Genomic DNA, 15,616 nt, shown 5'->3' on the forward strand with positions numbered 1-15,616 from the left:
GTTGCTCAAAAGTCTGTGCACACTCAGATTAAATGTACATCTGAACATGTGTAATCATGTTTACTCATGACACCTATGTGGGTTTGCTTTGATGAACTGATAACAGTAGCTATTATGAAATTAATTTATATGCATAGCAACTACCAGCACGCAGGCACAATGTCAACATATTTATAATGTTACATTGCATTGAAATCAGCAAAGAGGAAAACTGCTTATGGAGAAGCTTGGAAAGATTTGTAATCCTGCTATGACGGTGAACCAGTGGCTCTATTGGGTGTTATTTCTTGAAATGCACAAACACAGCCAAGATGGCAAAGTCAGTGGTAGAAACTAATTATGAACAATGACTCAAGTCATACTGTTCTTGAAGGGGCAGATCACCCCAAAGACAGAAATACATATTTTTCCTCTTTAGTGCTATTTATCAATGTGGACTGTTTTGGTGTGAGTTGCCGAATGTTGGGTCGTAGAAATATCTGCTGTCTGTATGCCTCCTGCCAAGTGCATCACTGTGTAGAAGGAAGCGTGCACCTACTGCTAGCTCACCTCTGAGCTAGCTAATGTTAGAACACAGCCAAGGAGGACGCCGTTAATGTTAAGATCTCATGTTGTCACAAGCACGAGCCTCTCTTGCATTAGTAGAAGCACACATCCCTGAGTGCAGTGATACTGTTGGTGGGTGTAGTTTGGTAGAAAGAAAATAGTTCCTTTATGTAACTGCTCACAACAATGCTTGCGGATTATCTTGAGTAACCGGGTCATGATTTCTGGTAAGAGACATTGCTGTTGAGTTTTTTCAAATGTATTTGTTTGGCACTTAAAGCACCACAAGCTGAGTACCATCTAGCTCCATTATATTCACCTTATTTTTCACGGAAACACGGAAGCAAAACACAAACGCAGCTTCCGTTTTTTTGTACGGCACTTTTTTGTACAGCACTTCTGGTCCAGCGCTCTTGACCACTGTGTAAATGGGAATCGCCTTGTTGTTTACCTTGTTGAGTTTAGCTATATATATATATATATATATATATATATATATATCACATTTTTCACGTCACTATATCACCGTTTAGACTAATCTGATGTTTAAGTCTATAAATACAATGATTGAACATACATTAGTATTTCTGTGTGCACGTTTTGTAAGTAATAACATGGTTATCGTAGATTAGTTGGGCTAACCGTTAGCTGTTAGCCATTAGCCGTTAGCGGTGTCTGTAATAACTCAATAATTCAATAAACGGTCCGTGAAAAAAATATTTTTTCCAGCGGATGTCTTAGTTACAACATGATTGAGCTAGCTGGAGTAGTTTCATGTCGTATCCGACAACGGGAGGCTTTTAACAGATGATGTCCTGATGTTAGCTTTGCTGCTAGTGTTAGCTGTCCCTGTCAGCTGCAGCCACTGATGCTTTCTAGACATCGTGATTTCCCAAAACTAAATACCACATATAGCAACACAAAACTGCTTTGCTAGCTCAATCATGTTGTAATAGCTGGATGGTTGATGCGTACATGCTGATTCGGGTGCTATCAGAGCCAATCCGCGCATCACTATGGCTTAATAATCAACTCAGTCAATAAAAACAACCCGTCCTGTGTTAGGAGTGTATGTCGCTGACAGAAAGAAAGAAAGATAAGGGAAAAAAGATAGAAAAGCAGCGTACACCTCACATATTTATTTCTCACAGTTGCGCACACGTTTGGCTGGCATGTAGAAGCACCGTCTGTGTGTCGATGGTGCGAGGCTGTGTAGCCCGGTGTGTTTTTTCGCTGATTCGGTTCTGCAGGTTCTCTGCTGGTACACTGGAGACGGGGGTCAAACAGTTTGTCTCACTCAGGATGGATTGTGCTTTTTTGGTTCATAGTTTTTGATTGACGTGCGATTTATTCACGTTTAGAGGGAATTATTTTTACCGGCAATTAACGGATAACGGAAACCTGGGCACAGTTATCTATATAAAATACACAGACTAACTAACTAACTAACTGATTGACTAACATAAACAATTGAAAATTGAAAAAAATTAGCTTGCGCCGTTAGCTCCGGTAAGGGAAAGCATGAGGGAAAGCGGCTGACTGGAAGTCACGCACAAAAACACGGAAGTTGATCACTATTTACTTCCGTGTTTGAAAATAAGGTGGATTGAAGAGAAGAGAAGGCAGATATTTTTGTCTCTCTCTATATATCTCCAACATTCTGCAACTCATACCAAAACAATCTAGACTGATTAACAGCACTACAGGTAAGAGGAAAAATGTATATTTTTGATTTTGGGGTGATCTGTCCCTTTAAGTGCAACTTTGATGTATTGGTATTTTACTTGGGTATTTCCTTTTTCTGTTACTTCATACTTTATAACCATTCAGAGGCAAATATTCTACTTTTTATTTCACTACATTTATTTGTTAAATTTTTAAACTGTTTATTTATGTGATAAATATAGCTTCTTGTTACTTTGCAGATTCAGATTAATAATACAAAATGTACACAGCAAATTAATTATGTTGTGTTATTACAGGGTAAGATAAGAGCAGACTTTATTGATTGTCAGGGCGGAAATTCACAAGCTACCCAGAAGTATATAAAATCAATAAAATTACCTTCACCAGCTGTAACATTAAAGTGAAGTACACATTAATGTATCAGTAATTAACATCTAATAATATGCATATAATAGACATTATTCTGAACAGTGTTTACTTTTGATGCTTTAAGTATATTTTGATGCTATACTTTTGTATGTTTACTTACATAACAATTCGAATGGGATTACTTTTACTTGTAACTGAGTATTTCTACATTGTAAAGCTACTTTTACTTTAGTAAAATATCTGAATACTTCCTCCACTGCTTTGTGGAACCTACCCCCTCATTTTGTCTTCTCTCTCTCTCTCTCTCTCTCTCTCTCTCTCTCTCACAGACACATACACACACAAACCTACACACACACACACACACACACACACACAAACTTTAAGAATCATCTTAAACATTCAAACTATGACACAGAGACACCGAATAAACAGCTACATTAAGAGACCTTGCATCCAATAAATCTATTCACCATAAATTCTAAAAGCTGTGATTTCCCTCATGTCAATCAGATATAAGCAAATTCAACCAAACACAGACGCAGTTTAACAGCAACACAAAAAATAAAAGCAACTTAGATAAATTGCCTGAACGATGAAAATTCATCACTCCCGAAGTAAAGTAGAAACATCTCAGTTTTCTGCGTCTCTCTTGTCATGCTCAAGACCACATTCAGGCTCTGAACCCACTTACAGTTGACTTCAGCTGCCCTGGAGATTATCATTTCAACTAGTGGACATAAACAGTGTATCTTGGGAAGGAGGACACATTGCAAATATTGTCAAAATGTTTCTTATGAATTATATGAAACTGACAGAAAGTGAAAAGTATTAACTGCTTTAATGTAGGCACTGACACACGTGGAGCTGCAGGCGCTGCTGGACCCTGAAAGGTTTAAATTCTTGTGAAATGTCAATCAGCAATGTCAGAGTCCAAAGTAAGGGTGAAAATGTGTTGTGTGTGTCAAGTGTGCTGGCCAGAGCTGCGATTTTCTCTCACGCAACATTGGAGAAGGTCTGGCTGAGAGAGTGTGCTGCAGTTTGGTACACTCCAACCAACTGAGGGAGTCAGGGAAGCAGGAAGGAGGAAGTGATGTGAGCGAGAGGCGTGGGGAGGAAAAAAGTAGTTGCGTGTTGATGCTATGGAAGGCTGAGGTAACAGACTGGGGACTGCAGAAGGAGGGAGAAGATCGAAGAAAGAAAAAGGACGGGATCACTTTCCCATATTGCATGTGGAGCAGAATCCATCATCTTGGGGAGCCAGATGTGCGTCATTCACATCAAACTTTCCAAATTAAAGGGCCACCTCACCCCTCCACTCCCCTCTCTAATCCTCTCTCCATCTCCTTCTCTCTTACCAATAAGTCTCTGCGCGCTTTTACACACATGCACACACATCCTGTACATATATACTCACTAACTTCTTCTTCTTCTTTTTTCCAAGGGAACTTGCTGAGAGGGCTCATTATGATGTTTTGTAACAGCCGCGTAGCCTTAGGATGCAAAACACATCTCCGCGCAGCCAGACGCAGCATTATGGGTTATCTTATCTGATGTGAAAAGGGGTGGTGAATGTTATTTGCATGCTGCATTGATGTTCAAATAGCAGTTTGAATGCTTCCTCAGCAGGGACGGGCTGTGATTGTATGGTTGGCGAGCAAACAAGTGTATCAGATGATATCAGCCTTGGCCCACTTTACTATCCTGGGTGAGACGGCATGAGTCCGTACCATAAAAACTTCACCCAGCTTATACATACATGCGTCGCCAATTTCACCGCCAGCTGTCCTCAGTAACGTACGTATGCGTGCGTGTCTGTGTGTGCAAGTTCCTCGACCCCTGCACTTTATGGCAGTGATATGTTAAGTACCTCGTATTACAGTCATAAAAAAGAGGTCTGTAAGTTGCTTGATGCAGTTTAAAGCTGTAGAGGTAATGCCGCAAATCACCCTCTGCTCTTTAGCCCGACACGCACCGACACAGACACACACTCGATCCCCAGTTTGAGTGGCTGCCAAAGGCCCCGTCTGCCTTTCATATGTACACAAAATGACAAGAGGGAGACGAGAGGACAGGAGAGGAACCGAAACAAGAAGAAAGATGAAAGAAAAGGTGGAAGAAAGACAGTAATAAGGAGTAGAAAGTGTCTGAATTGTAAATGAGTAAATGTCACTCTGCCTGCGGAGCAACCGGACAGACACATGATGGAGCTTTCATCCCTCCTCGCAGTGTGTCATTGCCCCGTAAAAGAGAGTGTGTGCGATATATTTTCTCATTTTACGTCCAATTTCCTCGGGATAGGAGGGCACAAGATAAGTGAAAAAGCAGAGGGAAGCACACCAACCCCAGCATCTCTCCCTCTTTCTCTGTCTTTCTATCACACACAGTGAGTGAGGAGACCAACTTTTCCTTTCTTTGAGGGAGTTCTCTCGCGCCACCAGATGAGGTTTGATACCTGCAATTCCACAGTTAATCCTGGTTAGAATTTAAATAGAAGGGGAAATTATTGTCTTTCTCTTACTTCCCTTTTCCTCACTTCCATTTTCACTCCGATGCCGTCTCTCCCTCTCCCAATCTCCCTCTCCCTCTCTTTTCTCCGGCGCGGGGCGCGGAAAAAAGCCTGACCTCTGCGTTTTCTCCCGTCCTTAAGATTGGTTTTAAATACTCAGCAGATTAAAGCACAGGCATGAAAGCTCACATTAGCCATATATTTAAAAATCCCCCTGGCCGATAATCCATGTATTTGTCAGAATCAAACACAGGGGAATAGAAAAGGGACCAATGACATGATGAGTAGCCTGAGCCAGACGTATTGTGAAGGGGAATTAGAAGGAGAGAGATACATTTAGCAGAATGTGGCCCAAGAAGAAAAGTCCTTCAGGATGATTATTGAAATTCACTCAAGACTGGCTCACGTGAGCGTTTGACAGGACAAAAAGCACTGTGGCAATTTGACGACCTCTGATGCCCTTCATCGTCTCTCTCAGTGTCTCTCTTTCTCTTTCTTTCTGCAGTGCACACACAGGTACACACACACACACACACACACACACACACACACAGAGTGACCTGTAATGAAAGACTGATAGAATCTAATGTACATTTCTCACATACAGGATGTGTAATGGCAATTGTTAGTGTGCTGCTATGCTGGAAATTTTAACCTTCACAGACGTGAGTATTATTGCCAAAAAAGAAAAATCTGTTTGCAAGCATACTGTACATTTTTGTTGTACAAAAAATATGTTTTTTTCTTTTTATAAACTGTAAAAACTCTTGAAACTGTGAAAAAAAAAAAATTCTGCCCACTTTCAGTTGTTAATTTGTTATTACACTTTCAATCCATGCATAGAAGCTGAATAAATGCCTTCATGTTTGAAAGGATGGATTTTTTTTTTCCCCCTGTCCATCTGTGGCAGGTTTTTTTTGTTGCTTGTCTGTATTTTACAGCAGATCACAAGGACATTCCTTCAAAAAAGAGTGAGTTATATTAATAAACAGTCCCCCCTGCTGCATCCTTGTTAGTGAAACCACTGACATTATTTCTTGTTTCAGTGTGTTTTCTTAAAGCTGGTGAAAGGAGCTAAAGAAGAGGAGATGAATAGTTTCAGGAGCTGAGATGCTTGGTTCAAAAGAAATCATTGAGCCTTTCACAACCACAGTTCACATGCACAAACAGATCCAGTAAATGTCCCTAACCAGTTACAATGAATTCCACATCAAAACTTATATGTAAAAAAACAACAACATATTGCATTCAAAAGCGTAAAGACGCCAAGGTTATGAAAACTACAGGCCATTAAATGTTTTATTTATACAGCTCAAATGAACTTGTCTGAACTTGAGTGAACTTGTCACAAGTGGACAAAAAAAAAAGATCATAGGGGTGGGATCGGGGTGTGTGGCTTGTTTGAAATAAATGAAAGAAATGATGTACCTTCAGTGTTGAAAACATTACAGTGCTTTCATCTCATGTTTTTGTGGTTCAATTGTCGCTCCTTTGAGGTAGAGTGTGTCAAAGGGCAAGGAGTTCTGCAGCCAGCGTGGAGATTAATGTGGCTGTTGTAGCTTCATTGACCTGGTGGTGATTATAAAAAAAAAAAAAAATTTGGCTTTGACATTTTAAAACTTCCAACACCTTTTGGTATTTCATCTCCCTTACAGTATGCATTGATAAATAAAAATCTGTTTTACATTAAAAAAAGCCACATATATTTTTAAAGCATTTCATTTTCTATTTTTCACTTCTCTATTTTGTTCCTTTAAAACAAACACTTTTCTCCTCACATCTATCAACCTATCGCCACATGCATGATAGAGTCTTGAGCTGGTTATTGTATCAGGGCTGTTATATATGTCAGCTTAACACTGATGGCCACGCTAATGTGACAGAGCTCTCTGGGTTACATCTCTCTCTACTGCATTAAAAAATCTTCTGCGGAGAAATGCCACACATCTTAAAAGAAAATACACACACCAAAAAGGTTGCCAAAGAAAGCCAGTCCTATCTTGTCCTTCCTCTCCATCCCTCCATCCTAGCCTCTCTCTTTCTATCATGCCTTGAACCAGTCACTGACAGCACACAATGCAGAGGTAAAATCATAGAGGCTCTTCCACATCTTTCTTTGTGTGTGTGTGTGTGTGTGTGTGTGATGCTTTCGGAGACAAAGACCCCTGCTGTAGGGAGTCCTGTGGGAAAGGCGTGCGGCCGGAAGATGTGAGCGCGCCGGCGAGTGATAATGTCAGCTGGAGAGATACGGCGTGTCATTTTACACAACCGCACATCAAAAAAGACAGTGGGGGAAGAGAGGGGAAGACAGCATGTCATTTGTTTGCTTTGATACAAGATCGCGCTGAGGGAGGGACTGGAAGGCTCTTAGTGTGTGTGTGTGTGTGTGTGTGTGTGTGTGTGTGTGTGTCTTTTTTACCTATGTTTGTATGTCCTGCACGTGAGCAGATGTGGCAATAGGGTTTCAGGGATATTTCTTAAATGTCTTGTATTAAGTTACACCTAAATGGCCAGAGACACATAAAGACTGGCACAGGTCCATCATGTCTGGCTTTGGAGCTCTTCAACCTGCATGAGGCATCCTGGAGGCTTTGTCACAGACTGTCACATGCTAAGAATCAGTGGCTCAAAACCGACCCAGCTTGGATGAATATTGTACAGACGCAGAGCTGTGTTAACTTGACCCAGTGCCAGGGTTATTTTCATCAGTGGTGGAGGAGTTATTCAGATATTTTACTTAAGTAAAAGTACCAAAACCACAGTTTAAAAATACTCTGTATTTATATTTGTAAAATTAATAGTCCTGCTTAGTATCAAAATATACTTTGAGTACCAAAAGTAAAAGCACTCATTATGCAGAATAGCTCATTTTGATACTGATTGATACACTGATGCATTAATGTGTAAGCATCACTAATGTTGCAGCTGATAAAAGTGGAGCTAATTTTAACTACTTATGCATCGTAATTTTTTTCATCGACATATCGCGTTTGTTATTAATTTGAATTTGCAAGTAAAGCAATACATCAAATACATGTAGTGTAGTAAAAAAATATAATATCGGCTTCCAGTGTGTAGTGGAGTAGAAGTGTGAGGTAGCATTAAAAAAATAAATAAATCAAGTAAAGTCAGCCCAATCGTCAGAATAAAATGTTGGCAGTGTATGTTTCTGAGAACACAAGTTATGTTACATTCGTACGTTTTATAAGTATCATATCGACATTGTCTGAAGTGATGTAGTTATCATGTGTATATGAGCTGAGTTTCTCCTGAGACCTAGATGAGACAGCTGCAAAGCAGCAGATAGTACCAGACCACTGTTTGAAACCAACAAACAACAAAAGATGGGCATTTGTAACAAGAGGTTGGGACATTTCCAGCTGTGCTTGTAGTGACTAAACCTGGTATTTTTTAACGAGAGGTTGGGACATTTCCAGCTGTGTTTGTAGTGACTAAACCTGGTATTTTTTAACAAGAGGTTGGGACATTTCCAGTTGTGTTTGTAGTGACTAAACCTGGTATTTTTTAACGAGAGATTGGGACATTTCCAACTGTGTAGCAACTAAATTGGATATATTTTGATAAGAGGTTGGGACATTTCCAGCAGTGTTTGTGGTGACTACACTTGATATTTATTAAAAAGAGGTCCGGACATTTCCAACTGTGTTTTTAGCAACTAAACAGCATATTTTTTAACGAGAGGTCGGGACATTTCCAACTGTGTTTGTAGCAACTAAATCGGATATATTTTATTAAGAGGTTGGGACATTTCCTCCAGTGTTTGTGGCGACTAAATTGGATATTTATTAAAAAGAGGTCCGGACATTTCCAGCTGTGTTTTTAGTGACTAAACCATATATTTTTTAGTAAGAGGTCGGGATATTTCCAGCTGTGTTTTTAGCAACTAAACCATATATTTTTTAGTAAGGGGTCAGGACATTTCCATCTGTGTTTTTGGCGACAAAGTGGGTATTTTTTAACAAGCGGTCAGGACATTCTCAGCTGTGTTTGTGGCATTTTTTTTTTTTACAAGAGGTTGGGACATTTCCAGCTGTGTTTGTAGCGATTAAACCTGGTATTTTTAACAAGAGGTTGGGTCATTTCCAGCTGTGTTTTTGGTGACAAAGTGGGTATTTTTTAACGAGAGATTGGGACATTTCCAGCTGTGTTTTTGCTGACAAAGTGGGTATTTTTTAACGAGAGACTGGGACATTTCCAGCTGTGTTTTTGCCGACAAAGTGGGTATTTTTTAACGAGAGACTGGGACATTTCCAGCTGTGTTTTTGGCGACAAAGTGGGTATTTTTTAACAAGCGGTCAGGACATTCTCAGCTGTGTTTCTGGCTTTTTTTTTTACAAGAGGTTGGGTCATTTCCAGCTGTGTTTTTGCCAACAAAGTGGGTATTTTTTAACGAGAGATTGGGACATTTCCAGCTATGTTGTAACAACTAAACCTGGTATTTTTTTTATTTTATTTTATTTTTTTAAAGATATGTTTTTGGGCATTTTGCCTTTAATGGATAGGACAGCCAAGTGTGTGTGTGTGTGGGGGGGGGTGACATGCAGCAAAGGGCCACAGGCTGGACTCGAACCCGGGCTGTGCTGTGGCAACAGCTTTGTACATGGGGCGCCTGCTCTATCCACTAAGCCACCGACGCCCCTAAACCTGGTATTTTTAACAAGAGGCTGGGACATTTCCAGCTGTGTTTTTGCCGACAAAGTGGGTATTTTTTAACAAGAGGTTGGGACATTTCCAGCTGTGCTTGTAGTGACTAAACCTGGTATTTTTTAACGAGAGGTTGGGACATTTCCAGTTGTGTTTGTAGTGACTAAACCTGGTATTTTTTAACGAGAGGTTGGGACATTTCCAGTTGTGTTTGTAGTGACTAAACCTGGTATTTTTTAACGAGAGATTGGGACATTTCCATCTGTGTAGCAACTAAATTGGATATATTTTGATAAGAGGTTGGGACATTTCCAGCAGTGTTTGTGGTGACTACAATTGATATTTATTAAAAAGAGGTCCAGACATTTCCATCTGTGTTTTTAGCAACTAAACAGCATATTTTTTAATGAGAGGTCGGGACATTTCCAACTGTGTTTGTAGCAACTAAATCAGATATATTTTATTAAGAGGTTGGGACATTTCCTCCAGTGTTTGTGGCGACTAAATTGGATATTTATTAAAAAGAGGTCCGGACATTTCCAGCTGTGTTTTTAGCGACTAAACCATATATTTTTTAGTAAGAGGTCGGGACATTTCCAGCTGTGTTTTTGCCAACAAAGTGGGTATTTTTTAACAAGCGGTCAGGACATTCTCAGCTGTGTTTGTGGCATATTTTTTTTACAAGAGGTTGGGACATTTCCAGCTGTGTTTGTAGCAATTAAACCTGGTATTTTTAACAAGAGGTTGGGTCATTTCCAGCTGTGTTTTTGCCGACAAAGTGGGTATTTTTTAACAAGCGGTCAGGACATTCTCAGCTGTGTTTGTGGCATATTTTTTTTACAAGAGGTTGGGACATTTCCAGCTGTGTTTGTAGCGATTAAACTTGGTATTTTTAACAAGAGGTTGGGTCATTTCCAGCTGTGTTTTTGGTGACAAAGTGGGTATTTTTTAACGAGAGATTGGGACATTTCCAGCTGTGTTTTTGCTGACAAAGTGGGTATTTTTTAACGAGAGACTGGGACATTTCCAGCTGTGTTTTTGCCGACAAAGTGGGTATTTTTTAACAAGCGGTCAGGACATTCTCAGCTGTGTTTCTGGCATATTTTTTTTCAAGAGGTTGGGTCATTTCCAGCTGTGTTTTGGGCAACAAAGTGGGTATTTTTTAACGAGAGATTGGGACATTTCCAGCTATGTTTGTAACAACTAAACCTGGTATTTTTTTTATTTTTTTTATTTTATTTTATGTTTTTTAAAGATATGTTTTTGGGCATTTTTCCTTTAATGGATAGGACAGCCAAGTGTGTGTGTGTGTGTGTGGGGGGGTGACATGCAGCAAAGGGCCACAGGCTGGACTCGAAGCCTGGCTGTGCTGTGGCAACAGCTTTGTACATGGGGCGCCTGCTCTATCCACTAAGCCACCGACGCCCCTAAACCTGGTATTTTTAACAAGAGGCTGGGACATTTCCAGCTGTGTTTTTGGCGACAGAGTGGGTATTTTCTAACAAGAGGTTGTGATATTTCCAGCTGTGTTTTTGGCAACAAAGTGGGTATTTTTTAACGAGAGATTGGGACATTTCCAGCTGTGTTTGTAGCGAATAAACCTGGTATTTTTAACAAGAGGTTAGGACATTTCCAGCTGTGTTTGTAGCAAATAAACCTGGTATTTTTAACAAGAGGTTGGGACATTTCCAGCTGTGTTTGTAGCAACTAAACCTGGTATTTTTAACAAAAGGTTGGGACATTTCCAGCTGTATTTTTGGCAACAAAGTGGGTATTTTTTAACAAAAGGTTGGGACATTTCGAGCTGTGTTTTAGCAATAAAGTGGCTATTTTTCAACAAGAGTTTGGGACATTTCCAGCATGTTTGTGGCAACTAAAGCATGTATTTTTTAATGAGAGGTCATGACATTAAAAGGTGTTTCTGTGGCAACTAAACCAGGTATTTTCCAGGACATTTCCAGCCATGTCTGTAGTGACTAAACCCGGCATATTTTAATAATGAGTTGGGACATTTACAGCTGTGTGTGTAGTGACCAGAGTGGGCATTTTCAACCAAAACATCATTTAATTTTCCTAGCCTTAACCAAGTTTTTTTGTGCTGAAACCTAACCACATGTTAACCACAGTGTTGTCCCAACATAAAATTGAAACCTTTTAAGTTTCAACATAGCTGCAAATATGAAATGCACAAATTTAATCTATCTGTGGTTTGCAACAAATGTAGAATTTCAATATTTACTCTGCTGATTGGGTCGTTGAAGTACAAGTACCTCAAAAATGTACCTAAGTACATAACGTGAATAAATGTTCTTAGGTACATTCCTATATTAAAAGTAAAAGTAACGAATAGTTACATATAAGTTTAAAAAGAGTAGATGATAACTCATCTCATCCATCCTCACAAATACGCTTCTTTGATTTGAATCCCAAATTCCTCACTGCATAGAAATGCTAATAATTTGCATATTAAACATTAGTCAGCCATTTCCTCCCTTCCCCTTCCTCCTTCACATGTCAGTGTGTAATATAGTGTATGATGAAGTGTGTGTGGGAATGCATGCATGTGTTTGTACGTTCACGGCATCAGATGTGGTATAATTAGATGACTTTACAGCCAAAAACATCAGAAAACAGGCACAGATTTGCAGACATGAATTTTCATTGCTGTCTGATGCATCGTTGCATATGAGCTGGCATCTTATGTTATCTCCCCCAACTCCAAGTGTCTTCCACGAAAATGTTGAAACCATTTGATTACAGCAACACTGACTTTCATAAGAAGGTTAAAAAAGTGCATTACAACCAAAATCGTTCTCTATCTTTGATTCAAGAATTATTTAATGTTTAATTCTTCATCCATAAGGACTCATTCTTAAGTAAAGGAAGTCAGTGGGGTTTAATATGGTGATAGTTTTCTTTGAAAGAGAAGGATGTTTTGGAGTTTAACTCACTTATTTCATTAACCCTTCATGAACAGCCTTGACGGGTTCTTTTGGTCTGGAGCCTTGCTGATGTATGCGAGTGTGCGCCTGTCACATTCACACACCAAAAACAAAGCCCTGTTCCTGGACTCAACTTCTGGGTCACAAGTGCTTTAAAATGAAGTGAGTCCTTGAGGCATGGAACGAGATTCTCTCGTGCTCTCTCCAGGCTGTCCCTGCATATGGGAAGAAGTGTGTGAGTGTGTGTTAAAACAGCTTGTTAACACATACACCACTGCCTTGGCCGGGACTCCCTAATTATTCCCCTTCCAATGAAAGGCCAAGAAAAGGAGAGAGGAGTGATAAACACACTCTTAGCATGTCTCTCTTTTGCTTCAGTGTGTGTGTGTGTGGTTGTGTGATGCGGAGCAGCTGTGACAGTAAACATGTTTATGAAACACCTGCTAATAGAAAGCAGGTGTTGATTGGCTGTGACCCTCCGAGCAATCAGAGTATATTCAGAGACTGATGCAGATGCTACTGTCTGCACTGATGAGACACGTACACACACACTAACACACACACACTCCTCACATTGTTTACAGGTACTGTACTAGATGAGATAAAGAGATGCTTTGTGTTGATGCACGCAGTCATTTATTATCGTAATACACCCAGCCCTGAGATAGCAGTGGTGTTTTTGAGCCACAGTTTTCTGTTGCCTTTGCATAACCACAGAGTTGCAGTGGTATGCTTGTTTGTGTGTGTGTGAGTGTGTGTGTGTGTGTGTGTGTGTGTGTGTGTATGTTTGTTTATGTGAGTGTGTGTATGCAGCCTTCCCACTTTGTCTTTATTTGTAAACATGCACACTCGTATGTGTACCAAAGTGGGTGTGGGCGAATATGAGCGTGTTTGTGAATGTTTGGATAATTTGGTCTCTGCTCTGCTTTCCCACTCTGGGTCTGTTTATTTGTGTGTGTGTGTGTGTGTGTGTGTGTGTGTGTGTGTGTGTGTGTGGGTTTGAGGCCTCTCTTTGCCTCTCAAGGCATTGTGGGGTTGATTTTTTTGTGGGGGGTTGTTTGTAAACATCAACAGCAGTAAGTTGTATTTTATTGTGGATTTATTTTTACGACATTATTCCCAGATGGCTGCTAAAGCTCGCAGTTCTTTAATGCGTCTACCACGCATTCTGCGCTCCCCTCGCCTCACGCTCACAGCCACACATGTGCTTTTGCTCTCGTACGCAAACAAACAACAGAGTCTGCGTGGCTGATTCGTTCAGGAATGAGCAGCGGAGATGAATTTTCTCCCACGTATGCACACAGGCCAGAATCAGCTCTTTTTTTAAAATTTTAATCAATCCAAAATCCTGCGTTTAAAGCATCAGATTGAGTTATTCAAGTTAGTAGCAGCAGCTTTTTTCCCTTCTTTTTTCCAGCTCTGTGACACTGTGGGTGAGCTCTCCCATATTTCTCTTTAATTAAGCCAGGGAAAACCTTGTAGTACAGCCAACCCAGCTCATGTAGCCACTTATGTTTTAATTTAATTACCTGTCCACTTTGATAATTATTCCCCCTGATTAACAGGGAGAGAAGGGTTCCTAAATGGGAATAGGAGATGGGTGAGAGGGCCAAACAGCGCTTTTTTTCTCCTTTCACCAGGAACAAGAATGAAGGTGTTGACTTAAGATGTCCAAGCCAGCTCTTATTTTGCTCTGGTTTCATACTTGGCCTGCTTCAGCCCAGCCTGGCTCGGCTTTCTTCGGGGCCGTGCAGAACACAGAGTCATGCTGAGCTTCCTGTGCTCCATTTAATCTTGTTATTTTATGCAACCATGAGCCAAAAACAGACAAACAACAAATTCTCCAAACAGGCGGGGGTGATTGATATCTTTAGTCAAAATGTCAACAGTTACACAACAATAAGCTCATGGATGATTCAGTCTCTTTGCTCGCTATGGAGCTTCTCTGCAGCCATAGGAGTCAGGTTGTTTGTCGCTGTAAGGATTTTAAGTTACCACACGCACAGCCGCTGGGGTTCGGTTATAAACTTTCCTTTAATAATACTGTCTCATTTTGTCGATCAAACTTGAAAGTGCACCTTCATGATAACAGCCCACTTAAAAAAGCATCACTCATCACCATCCAGTTGCTCACATTAGCACCTGCCACTTCTCAGGAGATTTATTGGAGATATATAACAAAGTGTTCCGGGCAAAAAAATTTGTCAGGCCCTGAGGAGAGGTGAGTAAGTAAAAAAAATATATGGGTGCTCACACACACACGCACACACAAACACACAACACTTGCACACATACACACACATATTTTTTTAGTGGTATTGATCGTGCTAAATGAACGTGTTGTGATTTACTGCAGCTGTGGCCCATTGTTGGGTGGTGCTGTGATGGACTGCCATCATTTTCCAATGGTAAAAGCTTAGATAGAGAAAAGGCAGGAGGGCAGAATCCCATTTAATGGCCAAAGCAAAATTATTCCAAGATCTTCTCATGAGTTATGGCGCTCTTTTTTTCTTCACCGCCTCACTTTTTTTCTCTTGCAGCGACAGGTATGATGTAATTTCCAAATTTCATCAGAGACAGTAATCTCAACACTGATTATGCTGTCAATTAGTAAATGAATGTGGTGGTGGGGGGGGGGGGGAGGTGGTAATAACTCTGCGAAAGGAGTTGTCAAGCTTCCAAAATACATAAAGGACATAGCGAGGTAGGCAGACAGTAAAATGTGTCCAATCACAATATAACTGTCTATTTGCAAGGTAAGTGTACTACAAGAGTGAACCCACTTAAACTGATTTTACACTTCTTTTTTTTTTTATTTGTGGAATACAGCTTTTCTTACGTTCACGTAAATCTTTTTGGCATAAATCGATATAAAGGCTTCCATGCAGTGTACGAGATG

This window comes from Epinephelus lanceolatus, chromosome 1 (assembly GCF_041903045.1).
Source record: "Epinephelus lanceolatus isolate andai-2023 chromosome 1, ASM4190304v1, whole genome shotgun sequence".
NCBI classification, from domain to species: Eukaryota; Metazoa; Chordata; class Actinopteri; order Perciformes; family Serranidae; genus Epinephelus; species Epinephelus lanceolatus.